The following is a 14,205-nucleotide window of genomic DNA, read 5'->3' on the forward strand; positions in this document are numbered from 1 at the left end:
CGAGGAAATGTCTTTGGAGCTGATGTGCACACACACACACACACACACACACCCACACCCACACCCCCACACCCACACCCACACCCCGCACAAACTTTTTAGGCTTAATTCCAATGAATCCGGTTGGTCGCAGGGGAGGCAGGTTGGCACAGCCAGGCAGATTTCTACCACTGTCCTGCTGCCAAGTTTGCCACAAGGATCAAGAGACGTCAGGAGAGAAAGCTTCTGGCCTTTCTTGCTGTTTTTGTTTATTTGTTTCTCGTTTTAAAATTCTTTTTTTATGAGGCTGCCATAAAAACACTCGTTAGGCAGTGTTGATTTTCATTAATGTGGATTCTCCAAGAGCTTAATCAATCTTCTGTGACCAAAGACCTCATTCCCATGGGAGAAGAAAGCTGTTGAACAAATTAGCTTTACAGATTGTAGGTAAGGCATACAGATGTGAAGGAGCTGTGTTGCCAAAATAGGATGTGGGTTAGTGGTTTAATATGCACAACACAATAGCATTAACCTGTCTCCTTGCTGTTCCCACAATGCATCATTAGAAAGCAGCTGTCCTCCTTCCCCGTCGCACCTCTACCCCTTCTTCCTCCCCCTCCTTGTGCTCACTTCTGCCCTCCGTGAAGTCTAGGCTTTGAAAGCACTTCGAGGCAACAGCACACCTGTGGTTAGTGGGAAGGGAACACAGATCACAGATGCACTGAGGAGAAGCGAAGGGGGAGATCCAGAGTTACCAGTGTTGACTTGGAGCCAAGCGACGTCCCTGGGAACTACTATTATTCAAGGTTAACAGGAAGAACCTTTGCTCCCCCCATGCAGGTGTCGCTCCACTGGGATTCCATTGTTACAGAGATTTCTCACTTTGGGTTAATTAAGCTTTATATCTTCTTGAGGTGGCCATTTAGAAGGCAGTCACGTCTGTGGGGGGTAGTCCAGTCTGGGAAGAAACCCTGGAAGCCTGAGTGAATGAGATTGTGAATAGGCCTAGGGGAGGAAGGGCAAAGGCAAACTTTCTCCACTTCCCAGTTTTGCTCATGGCCATGTCTGCTGGCACAAACTTCCCTGAGCAAACACTGTGTTTTGGACATCAGCGCTGGCTGGCTGGTTCCACTATGCTAGCATCTGGGTTGGCCTGTGAGCTCTTCTTCTTCCAGTGGACACCAATGGAACTGAGTTGTTGGAGTGGTGAGCGCAAGCAATATCTGGGTTCTCTCCTTGTAAGGAGACTAGCTGGTAGTATGGAACAAGATGTCCTATTGGATCTATTGGCAAGTGCCCTTTCTATTTTCCCATCCCACCCGCCCCCCCTTATGGCATGGGGGGAGCTGGTCAAGCCCTTCCCCTCAAGCTCAAGGGCTGAGCTTGCTGTGTGGCTGGTTTCGTGAAGTGAGAAGTCTCTATGCTATGTGCACACATTGCTTAGAACTGGACAAACTCACATCCAGGTTCCCACCTGGGGTTGGTCTTTGAAATGCCCCCAGCTCCAGGTGTCAGCCTCCTGCAGATGTGGTGAGGGTGCCTCAAGGGCTCACAACCCCCTGAATGCTCTGCCTCGGGGAGGGTGAGGCTCCCGGCTCTGGCAGTGTTCCCAAATGGCCTGGCTTACACACAGTAGGGAGCCCTCTTCCTCACCCCCGCATTGGTGGCCTGCAGTGCAGTCACGGGTCCAAAATAAGTCCACTGTTGTCAGCTTTGCAGCCGCACAGCACAGGGAGTCAGCCCGGCAGGCGGCAGCCTTCTGCAGGAGGGCCTGAAGTGATCTGGTGAGGGGATGGCAAACACAGCCCCTGGGAGCTAACTGAGCAGGATGAAGCTGGGAATGCCACAGACTATGTGCTCATACTCCTTTTCACTCTTATTTACATTGACCAAATATATTTTAGCACCTGCTCCCTGCAGAGCCTCCTAACAGGCACTGAGGAAGTCCAAAGAAAAGTGAGTAAGACACAGCCCCTGGCGTTCGTGCCTGTTCTTGTTGCCTGTGATTTTTATGGACGCGTGAGTATCTCCTAATTTCTGTAAATGTTTCCTGAAGCAACGACCCTTCAGTTTTGTCACCTGCATTCTTAGCATACAGCTGTGTAACTAATTTCTAGCTCTGTGCCACCGCTCATTTGATCCTTGATAAATCTTGCTGAATGGCAAGTAGGTAGATTTCTTGGTTAGGGCCCTAAATGTACCCTTTTTTAGCTCCTGCAGTGAGGATCCCTGTTGTTTGAATGATACAGTTTCCTACTGTGTATGAGACACTGTGCTAAATAGTTTACACATACTATCTCTCACCTTCAGAATGATGCCATAAGGTGGATGCAATTATCCCTGGTTTACAGATGGAAGGGAAACCCAAAAAGTTAACAAATTAGGCTAGAATTATGTAGTCAAGAAGAGGCAGAGCCAGGATTTAAAACATTTTGCAGAGTCCAGAGCCAGGATCTTCCCCGCACTGTTCATGGCCTTGAGGAACAATCTCGAGTCTGATCAATAGGCCAGAGTTTCTACCCATTGGACATTATATAAGAAAAAAAGTCTAACAGTGAAGTTAAAGTCAACAGTCCCGCTGCCCGCTGGAATAGTGACATCTTGATGTTGTTTTGGATCACCTCCGAGGAAGGGTCCTGGGTAGCCCTGTCTTCCTCTGTTGCCCTGGGTAGCCTTTAAGCCAACACCTTACATTACCTTTTACAGGAACATAAGTGCAAGATAGTGTGGAAAACAGGGCTACAAGCCATCTGCCCAAAACTGGGCACAACCATAAAGTGCATCTCTAATTCAGAAGTTTCCCAAAGAGCTGCAAACTGCTCCCCAAGAACAATGACTTTCAGCTGTAACGATCCCTTGGGTTGGAAGTGAGGCAGTGACCTCAAGGTGAATGTCTCCATATCCCATTACCAATCCAATTACCTGGCACTTGCACGTTAAATGGGAACTGCCAGACCGGAACCCAACGCTGGATCATTCAGTTCTGTGTCTTGTCTCTGACAGTAGTCAGGGCCCAGTGTCTCACTCGGATGCTTCTTATTGTCAGTCGGCAGAAGTGCCAATGTGCTTCCCTTTCGGTGAAGGAACAGAGCTCGTAATGGAAAATGGTGAACAGCACGGAACCCCACTACATTATCATAGCTTCACCTAACCCCAACCCCACACTCATTAATTCATTCAGCAACTATTAACTGAACTGCTACTGGGGCAATGCTGGGCGCTGGGGATACATTGGTGAACAAGCCAAAGTCTCCATTCTTATGGGCTTTCCTGATAATGGGAAGACAGGAAATAAACACACATCATGGCAGGTGTGATAAGTACTACAGAAAAAGAAAGAAAACAGGATAAAGGGAATAGACAGTGGGGACTGGATACTCTGCATAGGGTGGCTATGAAAGGACTCTTGGACAAGATGACATTTTTGCTGAGGTTTAAAGGAATTGTAGCAGCAAGACGTGGCTATCAGAGGGTGATGTGTGTTGGGTATCTGTTTTTGTCTTTGCTGGGGCTGGGGAGGTCCTGGTGCTGGAAGCAGAGCAGTTAGCAGATGCAGAGTAGAGACATATGGGAGAGTTTGAGGAGTAGAGGAATAGCAAAGTGGCTGGTGTGTCTGTACAGAAACGAGTGAAGAAGAGGTGGGAGATGATTTCAGAGGTCACAGGGGTGCAGGCCATGGGAGCCTGGGGACCATGATGGGACTCTGGCTTTTCCTCTGAGTGAGCTGGCGAGCCATTTGGAAGGTCTGAGCAGTAGACAACACACAGCAAGCAGGCAATCATTGAACACTTCTTCAGATAAATATTTGTTGAATGAATACGTGAAATACTTGTCAGATGATTGAAAGAACAAATATTACTGAACCATACAAGTAACTACACAGAGACACAAAAAATAACATTCTGTGTCCATATTTGCTCAGAAGAGAATGATGCCTTCCAGCTGAAAAAGTGATTAGCTCTCAGCTACTTTGTCTTTTATCCTCCAAATGGCAGGCGTCTTGGTGCTAGGAGCAGAAAAGTAAATGTATACAGGACAAGCAATAGAAAGCCTGCAACCCCAATGTCTTTTGCGGGTTGGGAGGTGGGGAGAAAATTGACAAGGCAGTGGTTTCCTGCCTTGACAAACGGTGACAGCCCCCATGATGAGGCCATTCTTCTGAGCTTGCAGAATAGCTGCTACCTACTGGGCTTGGCCAAAGTGCTCTTGGAATGTCTCTGCCCTGAATACCTACCTGCCCCCTGCCCCGGTGGCTGATATTCCACATCAGCATTTCTCAAGCCTTGAAGATGATTTCACTCTTAAAGAGTTTCCTCTCCAGGTGAATGGAAGGGCACATCTCTTAAGCTGTCATCTCCTCTTTGTACCAAATGTCCTATTTAAATGTGACCTTCTTTGAGCTACCTTTCCTTACCCTTCTCCTTGACCCTAGTTCTTACGGACCAACACTTCCCTCTGGGCTCTCAGAGCACCTCAGTCATAGTCCTACAATAGGCCCTGGCCCACTGTCTTGGGACCAGAACCTTGCATCTCTCTGTCAAGCTTCTTAATGTCCGTAAGTATAAGACGCTTGTCTCTGTCTTTAGTCCCAGGATGGTGTCTGCACATAGTATGCACAGCATTTTTCCTTTCTTCTTTCATTTTCATCTTGCCCCCCTTCTTTCTTGTTTTCTTGACTTCACTTTTAACTAAGCAGAGTCAAAGTCATTAAGAGAGCATGTTTTCAATCCCAGGAATAGTTAGGAGAGGTAGCATAATACAACGGAAGGAGAATAGAGTGTGATTAGAGAATTGGAATCTTAGCCTCAGTTTCTTCATCAATAAAATGGGACTATTAATGGACACTTCCTGGATCGGTTGTGGGAAATGCATCGATGAATGTTAAAGCAGCTCTGCAGATATAAACCCCCATGCAAGCTTTTCAAACATTTTTGTTTAACAAAAGCATAGCTGTAGTAAAAAAGGGGCTACCAGACCCAGAAGGCTGGCTAGATTGAGCTGCCACCTCAACGCCTCACACAGAGGTGAGTGAGGCTAAGCGTGAACGCGGGAGCTGCTCAGTGGTCACCAGGCTGCCACCCAGTTCTGCAGCAAGTTTCAGGGTGGACAAGGCCTCGGGAACATCTCATGTGTGCACGATTCCTACGAGGCCAGGAGCCACTCGGAGGCTGTGATTTTTAAAAGCTTTTGATTTTATTTATTATAACAGGTGATCACCGTCAGAGAATTAGAAAAGATTGGTAAGCCTTTTGAAAATAAAAATAAGCCTTATTCTACACCCCAAGAAAATGTCTATTAATATTTTGGTAGCTGTCCTTTTGGGCTCTTTTTCTGGAATGTAGGGTTTTTAGAGGTCCCAAATGCAAAAACCAGGGAAAGAGGGAATGAGGGTGCACTAAGGGGTACGGGCTAAGGGTCTGCAGGGTGGCCCTGGTGTGGCTGCCAGATGCTTTATCCCACCCTCGGCATTTCCCTGGCCCTCTCACACCCCCAAGGACCCAGGCAGACATGTGTTTTGTTACAGGGCTGGAACTGTCAGAGCCACTGCAGCCTGGTATTCTGATTTCAAACGCCTGCACCTCTGAGCTTGCTTCTCCCTCTCTCCACCCTCCATTGTACTTGATCCCTAGACACCCCTGCACCTTTTCTGCCTGCCCAACATAGTCCCAGGACTTTTGTTTCCAGGTCTGCCACCCCCTCAGTCACAGAGTACAACAAGAACCTGCTTCTCCAGGGACTTCATTGGCTTGGCTGATTTACCCACCTGAGTGTTATTACTTAATTGACTGAACCTGCTAAAAACAAACCTGTGCTGATCGATGGAGAAATAATTTTGCAAATTGTAAGCATAAATCTTTAGGTATCTGTGTGCACTGCCATTTGTTAAAATGCTGAAAAGATAAATCAGTTTTCTTTATTAAAACAAAATTGCCTCATCTACTGCTAGTTTAGGGAAAGGCCAGGAGGCAGTGCCTGGGGAGGAGTTAGGGAGGAGATCTGAGAACACTTTTCTGCCCTTCACTCAGAGCTCACTAGTTATATACTAAGGAGGGTCAAGCCTTGAGAATGAGGCAAGAGAGCTCTCAGGCTGGCAAGTATTTTAATGTTAGAAAGAAAAAGAAGTCATGGGCTATCATGATGTGTAGGGATGAGTGGGCTTGAGACTGTTCAAAGTGCTGAGGAAAACCATGCCATGGTGTGTTGGCCAGAATAAGTTAGATTAACGCTGTGGTAACAAACTCACAAATTTAGTAGCTTAAAACAACAAAGGATTATCTTCTTTTTGCACCACTGTGTAGGTATTGATTTTCAGCAGGGGCAGACTGATCAAGTAGCCTACTTCTCAAACTTTGTGTCTAACATGTTAGAGATAGAGAAAACATGGAGCACGCCCTTGGAAGGGAGATGAATCACTTCTGCTTTCATTTTATTGGCCAAAATGACCCTCCGCTGAACTTCATTGCCACTGAGTCCATTCTGACTCATAGCAACCCTATAGGAGAGGTTTCCAAGGCAGTGATCTTTACAGAAGAAGACTGCAAAATATTTCTCCCATGTAGTGGCCGGTGGGTTCCAGCCATGACCTTTTGGTTAGCACTTAACCACTGTGCCACCAGGGCTTTTTGGCCAAAGTAAAAGGGATGGGAAAATGCAATCCTGTCATTCACCCTGGTGACAGCCAGAAATCTTTGTGAACAGTTCCTTTTTTAAAAAATAATTTTATTGTGCTTTAGGTGAAAGTTTACTATGCAACTTAGTATCTTATTCAAAAATTTATACACAAATTGTTTTGTGACACTGGTATCAATCCCCACAATATGTCAGCACTCTCTCCCTTTCCACCCTGGGTTCCTATGTCCATTTGTCCAGTTTTCCTGTCTCTTCCTGCCTTCTTGTCTTTGGTTTTGGGCAGGTGTTGCCCATTTGGTCTCGTATATTTGATTGAACTAGGAAGCAGATTCCTCATGTGCGTTATTGTTTGTTTTATAGGCCTGTCTAATCTTTGGCTGAAAGGTGGGCTTCAGGAGCGGCTTCAGTTCTGAGTTAACAGGGTGTCTGGGAGCTGCAGTCTTGGGGGCTCCTCCAATCTCTGCCAGACCAGTAAGTCTGGTCTTTTTTTTTTTTTTAATTTTGTTGTAATTTTTCTTCTGCTCCGTGTGGGACTGTATTGTGATCTCTGTCAGAGCAGTCGGTGGTGGTAGCCAGGCACCAGTTAATTCTTCTGGGCTCAGGCTGGTGGAGGCTGTGGTTCATGTGGTCCTTTTGTCCTTTAGACTAATATTTTCGTTGTGCTTTTGGCTTTCTTCATTCCCCTTTGCTCCGCACAGAATGGGGCCAATAGCTGTATCTTAGATGGCTGCTCATAAGCTTTTAAGACCCCAGATGCTATACACTGAAGTAGGATGTAGAACATTTTCTTTATGAACTGTGTTATGCCAATTGACCTAGCTGTCCTTCAAGACTATGGTCCACAGCCCTCACCCCTAGCAACTGGATGCCTCAAGGTGTTTGGATGTGTCTACGGAGCTTCTGTGTCTTTGCCTTGATGAAGTTGTGCTGACTTTTCCTATATTGTGTGTGGTCTTTCTCTTTACTAAAATTGACACTTGTCTACCATCTAGTTAGTGATTTTCTTTCCCCACCTCTCCCCTCCCTCATAGCCATCAAAGATTGTTTTTTTCCGTGTGTAAAAGTTTTTTCAGTTTTTATAATAGTGGTCTCATACAATACTTGTCCTTTTGTGGTTGGTTTATTTCACTCAGCATAATACCCTCCAGATTTCTCCATGTTGTGAGATGTTTTGGGGAATCATCATTGTTCTTTAACGTTGCATAGTATTCCATTGTGTGTAGGTACGACAATTTATTTATCCATTAATTTGTTGATGGGCACTTAGTTTGAATAGTGCTACAGTGAACATGGGTGCATATGCCTATTTGTGTGAAGGCTCTTATTTAGGATGTATTCCTAGGAGTGGGATTGCTGGATTATATGGTATTTCCATTTCTAGCTTTTTAAGGAATTGCCATATCATTTTCCACAGCAGTTGTACCATTTTACATTCCCACCAGCAGTGTATGTGTCCCAGTCTCCCCTCAACCTCTCCAACAATTATTATTTTCTGGTTTTTCAATTACTGCCAGTATTGTTGGGGTCAGATAGTATCTCATTGCAGTTTTGATTTGCCTTTCTCTGATGGCTAATGATCTCGAGCATTTCTTCATGTGTCTGCTAGCTGATAGAACGTCTTCTTTGATGAACTGTCAGTTTGTATCCTTTGCCCAGTTTTTAATTGAATTGTTTGTCTTTTTGTGTTGGGGTGTTAAAGTATTTTGTAGATCTTAGAAATTAGACCCTTGTCAGACATGTTGTAGCCAAATTTTTTTTTTTCCAAATCTGTAGATTCTCTTTTTACTCTTTTGGTGAAGTCTTCCAATGAGCATAAGTGTTTAATTTTTAGAAGCTCCCGGTTATCAAGTTTATCTTCTGATGTTTGTGCATTGTTAGTTATGGTTTGCATTCTCTTTATGCCGTGTATTAAGGCCCCTAGCATTGTCCCTATTTTTTCTTCCATGATCTTTATCATTTTATATTTAGGTCTTTGATCCATTTTAGGTTAGTTTTTGTGTATGGTGTGAGGTATGGATTCTGTTTCATTTTTTCACAGATGTACATTTTGTTAAAGAGACTGGCATAACTGTCTTTCCCCCATTTAGTGGACTTTGGCCCTTTGTCAAATATCAGCTGACTGGAGGTTGATGGACTTACGTATGGGTTCTCAATTCTGTTCCATAAGTCTATGTGTCTGTTGTTGTACCAGTACCAGGCTATTTTGACTACCATGGCTATATAGCAGCTTCTAAGGTCAGGTAGTGTAAGTCTTCTCACTTTGCCCTTCTTCTTCAGTAATGCTTTACTTATCCAGGGCCTCTTCCCTTTCCTTGTAAAGTTGGTGATTATTTTCTCCATGTCATTAAAGGATGCTTTTGGAATTTGAATCGGGATTGCATCGTATCTGTAGATCTCTTTGGAAAGTGTTGATATTATCATAGTGTTGAGTCTTCCTATCCATGTGCATGGTGTGCTTTTCCATTTCTGTAGGTCTCTTTTGGTTTCTTGCCATAGCTCTTTGTAGTTTTCTTTTCATAAGCCTTTTACTTCCGTGATGTCATGGATTGAATTTTGTCCCCCAAAATATCTGTCAGCTTAGCTAAGTCATGATTCCCAGTATTGTATGCTTGTCTATCATTTTGTCATCTGATGTGATTTCCCTATGTATTGTAAATCCTATCACTATAGTGTTAATGAGATGAATTAGTGGTGGTTATATTGAAGAGATCTACAAGATTAAATAGTGTCTTAAGCCAATCTCTTTTGAGATATAAAAGACAGAAGCAAGCAGAGAGACATCGGGGCCTCATACCACCAAGAAAGCAACACCAGGAGCAGAGCGCATCCTTTGGACCTGAAGTTCCTGCATGGAGAAGCTCCTAAACCAAAGGAAGGTTGATGACAAGGACCTTTCTCCAGAACTGACAGAGAAAGAAAGCCTTCTCTTAGAACTGGCACTCTGAATTTGAACTTCTAGACTACTTTACTGTGAGGAAATAAATTGCTCTTTGTTAAAGCCATCCACTTGTGGTATTTCTGTTATAGCAGCACTAGATGACTAAGATTTATTTCTAAGTATTTTATCTTGGGGGGAGCGGGGAGCTATTGTAACTGGTATTGAGTTCCTGATTTCCTTTTCAAAGTTTTCTTTGCTGGCATATTTTTCTATGTTGATCTTGTATCCTGCTACTTTGCTGAAACCTTCTATTAGTTCCAGCAGCTTTCTTGTGGATCCTTTGGAGTTTTCTATGTATGTTGTTGTTGTTGTTAGGTGCCGTCGAATCAGTTCTGACTCATAGAGACCCTATGCACAGCAGAACGAAACACTGTCTGGTCCTGCGCCATCCTTAACAGTGGTTGTTATGCTTGAGCTCATTGATGTATAAAAACTAATGATGTATAGGATCATATAATCTGAAAATAGGGATAGTTTTACCTCTCCCTTACCAATTTGGATGCCCTTCATTTCTTTTTCTTGCCTTATTGCTCTAGTTAGGACTCCCAGCGCTATGTTGAAAAAGAGCAGCAATAAAACACATCCTTCTCTTGTTCTCATTCTCAAGAGAAATGCTTTCAGTCTATCTCAATTGAGAATGGCGTTGGCTCTTGGTTTTATATAAATGCCCTATATTATGTTGACAAATTTCACTTCTATTCCTAATTTGCTAAGAGTTTTTATCGGAATTGGGTGTTTGACTTTGCCAGGTGCTATTTCTGTGTTGATTGAGATGATCCTGTGGTTCTTTTGTTTTATTTATGTCGTGGATTACATTGATTGATTCTCTAATGTTGAACCATTCTTGGATAAAAAAAAAAAAAAATTTTTTTTTAAATTTATTTATCCTTGGATACCTGGTATGAATCCCAGTTTGTCATGATGTATTATTATTATTTTGATATACAGTTGAATTCTACTGGCTAGAATTTTGTTGAAAATTTTTGTGTCTGTACTAGTGAGGGATATTGGTCTGTAGTTTTCTTTTTTTGTGGTGCCTTTGCCTGGCTTTGGTATATGGGTTATGCCGGCTTCAGAGAATGAATTCAGGAGTATTCCTTCCTTTTCTATACTCTAAAATAGTTTGAGTAGTATTGGTGTGAGCTCTTCTCTGAAAGTTTGGTAGAATTCTCCAGTGAAGATGTCCAGGCCAGAACTTTTTTGTTGTTGTTGGGAGTTGTTTTTTTTTTTTTTAAATTACCTCTACAGTCTCTTCTTTGTTATGGATCTGTTTGGTTTTTCTACCTCAATTTGTGTTATTTTAGGTAGGAAGTATGTGTCTAGAATTTATCCATTTCCTATAGGTTTTCAAATTTGTTGGAGTACAATTGTTTGTGGTATTCTGTTACGATCATTTTTATTTCAGTTGATTCTGTTGTGATATCATCCATCTCATTTCTTATTCAGCTTATTTGCTTTCTCTCTTGTTTTTCTTTTGTCAGTTTGGCCAATGGTTTGTCAATTTTGTTAATCCTTTCAAGGAACCAATTTCTACTCTTTTTGATTCTTTTTAGTGTTTTCTCTTCTCTATTTATTTCTGCTCTAATCTTTGTTATTTCCTTTCTTCTGGTGATTGCAGGCTTCCTTTGCTGCTGTCTTTCTGTTTGTTCAAGTTGCAGGATTAATGTTTTAATTTTGACCCCTTCTTTTTGGATATGTATGTTTATTGTATGCAAATGATTCTAATGACCACCATACATAATAACCTAGAACCTCTATTTTATGACTTCTTATGCTGGGGCTTTATTTTATGTTAACATGTCTATGAGCACCAGGTGGAGACTATTTCTGATTTACCTTATCATCCGAGGCATAGTATGAGCTAAAAAAAAAAAAAAAAGTTTATGTACAGAATTAATTGGTAGGCAATGTAAGACGAAAGGTACAGTATTTTAGTAGAGTGATGCAAGAAGATGACTGTGCAGAAATGTCTGTGGAAACATTTTATTCTGGGTCTGCCATGATTAACTTTTTTTTCTCTCAACATTTTAATGTGTCTAGCACTGGACAAAGGTGCATTATCTCATCGAACCCGTACAACAGCCCTATAGGTATACTCACTTTTCAGACTAGAAACTCTTTTCATTCCACAGTGAAGATTATCATGGATTCCAGAGATCCCAGTCCTCTCCCAGCTCTCACTCAACCATCATATAATGATGAGGTTGGAAGGACCAGGAGCTGCTGTGTGGCCTTTGGAGAATCACTCACCTGTTTTGGGCCTTGGTTTCCTCATTAGTTAAAAAATAAATAAATTAAAATTAAAAAAAAAACAACTTGATAAACTGGTCTCTTAGAATCTCTCTTATTCTCTTGTTCCATGGAATTTTAATAACTTGCCTTTTAGAATGATTTGCACCTCGATTGACTGTAAAGCCTAAACTGGAAAGATAACCAAAGGACTAAGACTGTCTGGTATCAGAGTGCCAGGGCTTTGAACCAGTTCATTCCAGTTTGAATTCTTGCTGACAATTTGCATTTCTTTTGTGTGTGTGTGTGTGCCTGTGTGTGCCTCTGTGTGCCTGTGTGTGCGTGCTCCCGCACGTGCTTTAGATGAAAGAGAAAATTGGCTTCTTATTACACAATTGTTGGGTGACAACCCAGAGGCACCTGAAACCAAGGTCAGCCACATCTCCAAGAGACCAAAGAAAGACTCCAGAACCAGCGATCATGATATGTGGTTTATTTGGGAAGCTTACTTACAGGACCATGGTCCAGGGTGGTGGCCGGACCAGATTAGCACTCTGCAGCCACCTAGCAAGGGACACAAGCTTATATACCATTCCAGCTGGGACCAAGGCTCATTGTTTTTCTCCCATGTCCTTGGGCAGTCAGTGTTCCCAGGGACTTCACGTCTAGGCCCAGATGTTTTCCTTCCCTTTGCTAAGGGATTCCTCGGCCTTGGCCGCTGGCCTAGTCATGCCACTCCCAGCATTGTACCTTAGCCTGAGTCCATCCAAATTCATCCCCAGCATGCTTTGGGGAAGAGCAAAGCTGATTCCATTAAGAGGGGATGCATATAGCTGAATAACATTACCCTACAACAGTTAACGCACAAATTGTTTTGCGACATTGGTTGCCCACCCGACATGTTAGCACTCTCGCTTTCTTGACCTTGGGTTCCCCATTTCCATTCATCCAGCTTTCCCGTCCCCTTCTGCCTTTTTGTCCTTGCCCATGGGCTGGTATGACCATTCAATCTCATACACATGGTTGAACTACCTGTGTTATTATTTTACAGGCCCGTCTAATCTTTGGCTGAAGGGTAAAACTTCAGTACTGAGCTAAAAGTGTGTCTGGGGTCCAAACTCTCGAGGTTTGGCCCCCAGTAAGTCTGGTCTTGTTTTGTGAGTTTGAATTTTGTTCTATGTTTTTATCTGTCCAGGAACCCCTATTGTGATCCCTGTCAGAGCAGTACGTGATAGTAACTTGCCACCATCTAGTTGTGCTGGACTCAGTCTGGTGGAGGCTGTGGTAGTTGTGGTCCAATAGTCCTTTTAACTAATCTTTCTCTTGTGTCTATGATTTTAATAATTCTTGCTTGCTCCAGACAGGGTAGGACCAGTAGACGTATCTTAGATGGCTGCTCACAAGCTTTTAGGACCCCATACAATACTCATAAAATAGGATGTAGAACATTTTCTTTAAAAACTATGTTATGCCAATTGAGCTAGATGTCTCCTGAGACCATGGTCCCCAGCCCTCGGCAAAGTAACTTGGTCCCTCAGGGAGTCTGAATGTGTCTGAATCTTCTGTGACTTTGCCTTGGCTAAGTTGTGCTCACTTCTCTAGTATTGTGTACTGCCTTCTTCACCAGATTTACCATTTATCTATTGTCTATTGTCTAGTCAGCACCATTTGTTAAAAAGATTGTTTTTTCCCCACTTAATGGACTTTGGGCCTTTGTCAGAGATCAGATGACTGTAGGATGGATTTACATCTGGGTTCTTGATTCTGTTTCACTGATAAATGTACCAGTACCAGGTTGTTTTGACAAAAGATTATTTTGTTTGGTTGATGTGGTGGGTTATGTTGATTGATTTTCTAATGTCGAACCATCTTTGCATACCTGGTATGAATTCCACTTGGTTGTGGAGTATTATTTTTTTATATGGTGCTGAATTCTATTGGTTAGAATTTTTGCATCTGTATTCATGAGAGATACTGATGCGTAATTTTCTTTTTTTGTGTGTGGTATCCTTGCCTGGTTTGGGTATCAGAGTTATGCTGGCTTCATAGAATGAATTCAGAAGTATCCCTTCCTTTTCTATGTTCTGAAATAGTTTGAGTAGTCCTGGTGTGAGCTCTTCTTTGAATGCTTTGTACAATTGTCCATTGAAGCCATCTGGGCCAGGACGTTTTTTTGTTGGGAATTTTTTTTTTAATTACCTTTTCAGTCTCCTCCCTTGTTATGGGTATGTTCAAATTATCTACCTCATTTTGTGCTAGTTTACGTAAGTAGTGTGTTTCTAGAAATTTGTCCATTTCCTCTAGTTTCCCCATAGAATCCTTCACTATTGCAACTCGAGGCTTGAATTTTTTCTTCAGTTCTTTCAGCTTGAGAAACACCGAGTGTGTTCTTCCCTTTTGGTTTTCCATTTACAGCTCTTTGCACATGT

This window comes from Elephas maximus, chromosome 17 (assembly GCF_024166365.1).
Source record: "Elephas maximus indicus isolate mEleMax1 chromosome 17, mEleMax1 primary haplotype, whole genome shotgun sequence".
In the NCBI taxonomy this organism is placed as follows: Eukaryota; Metazoa; Chordata; class Mammalia; order Proboscidea; family Elephantidae; genus Elephas; species Elephas maximus.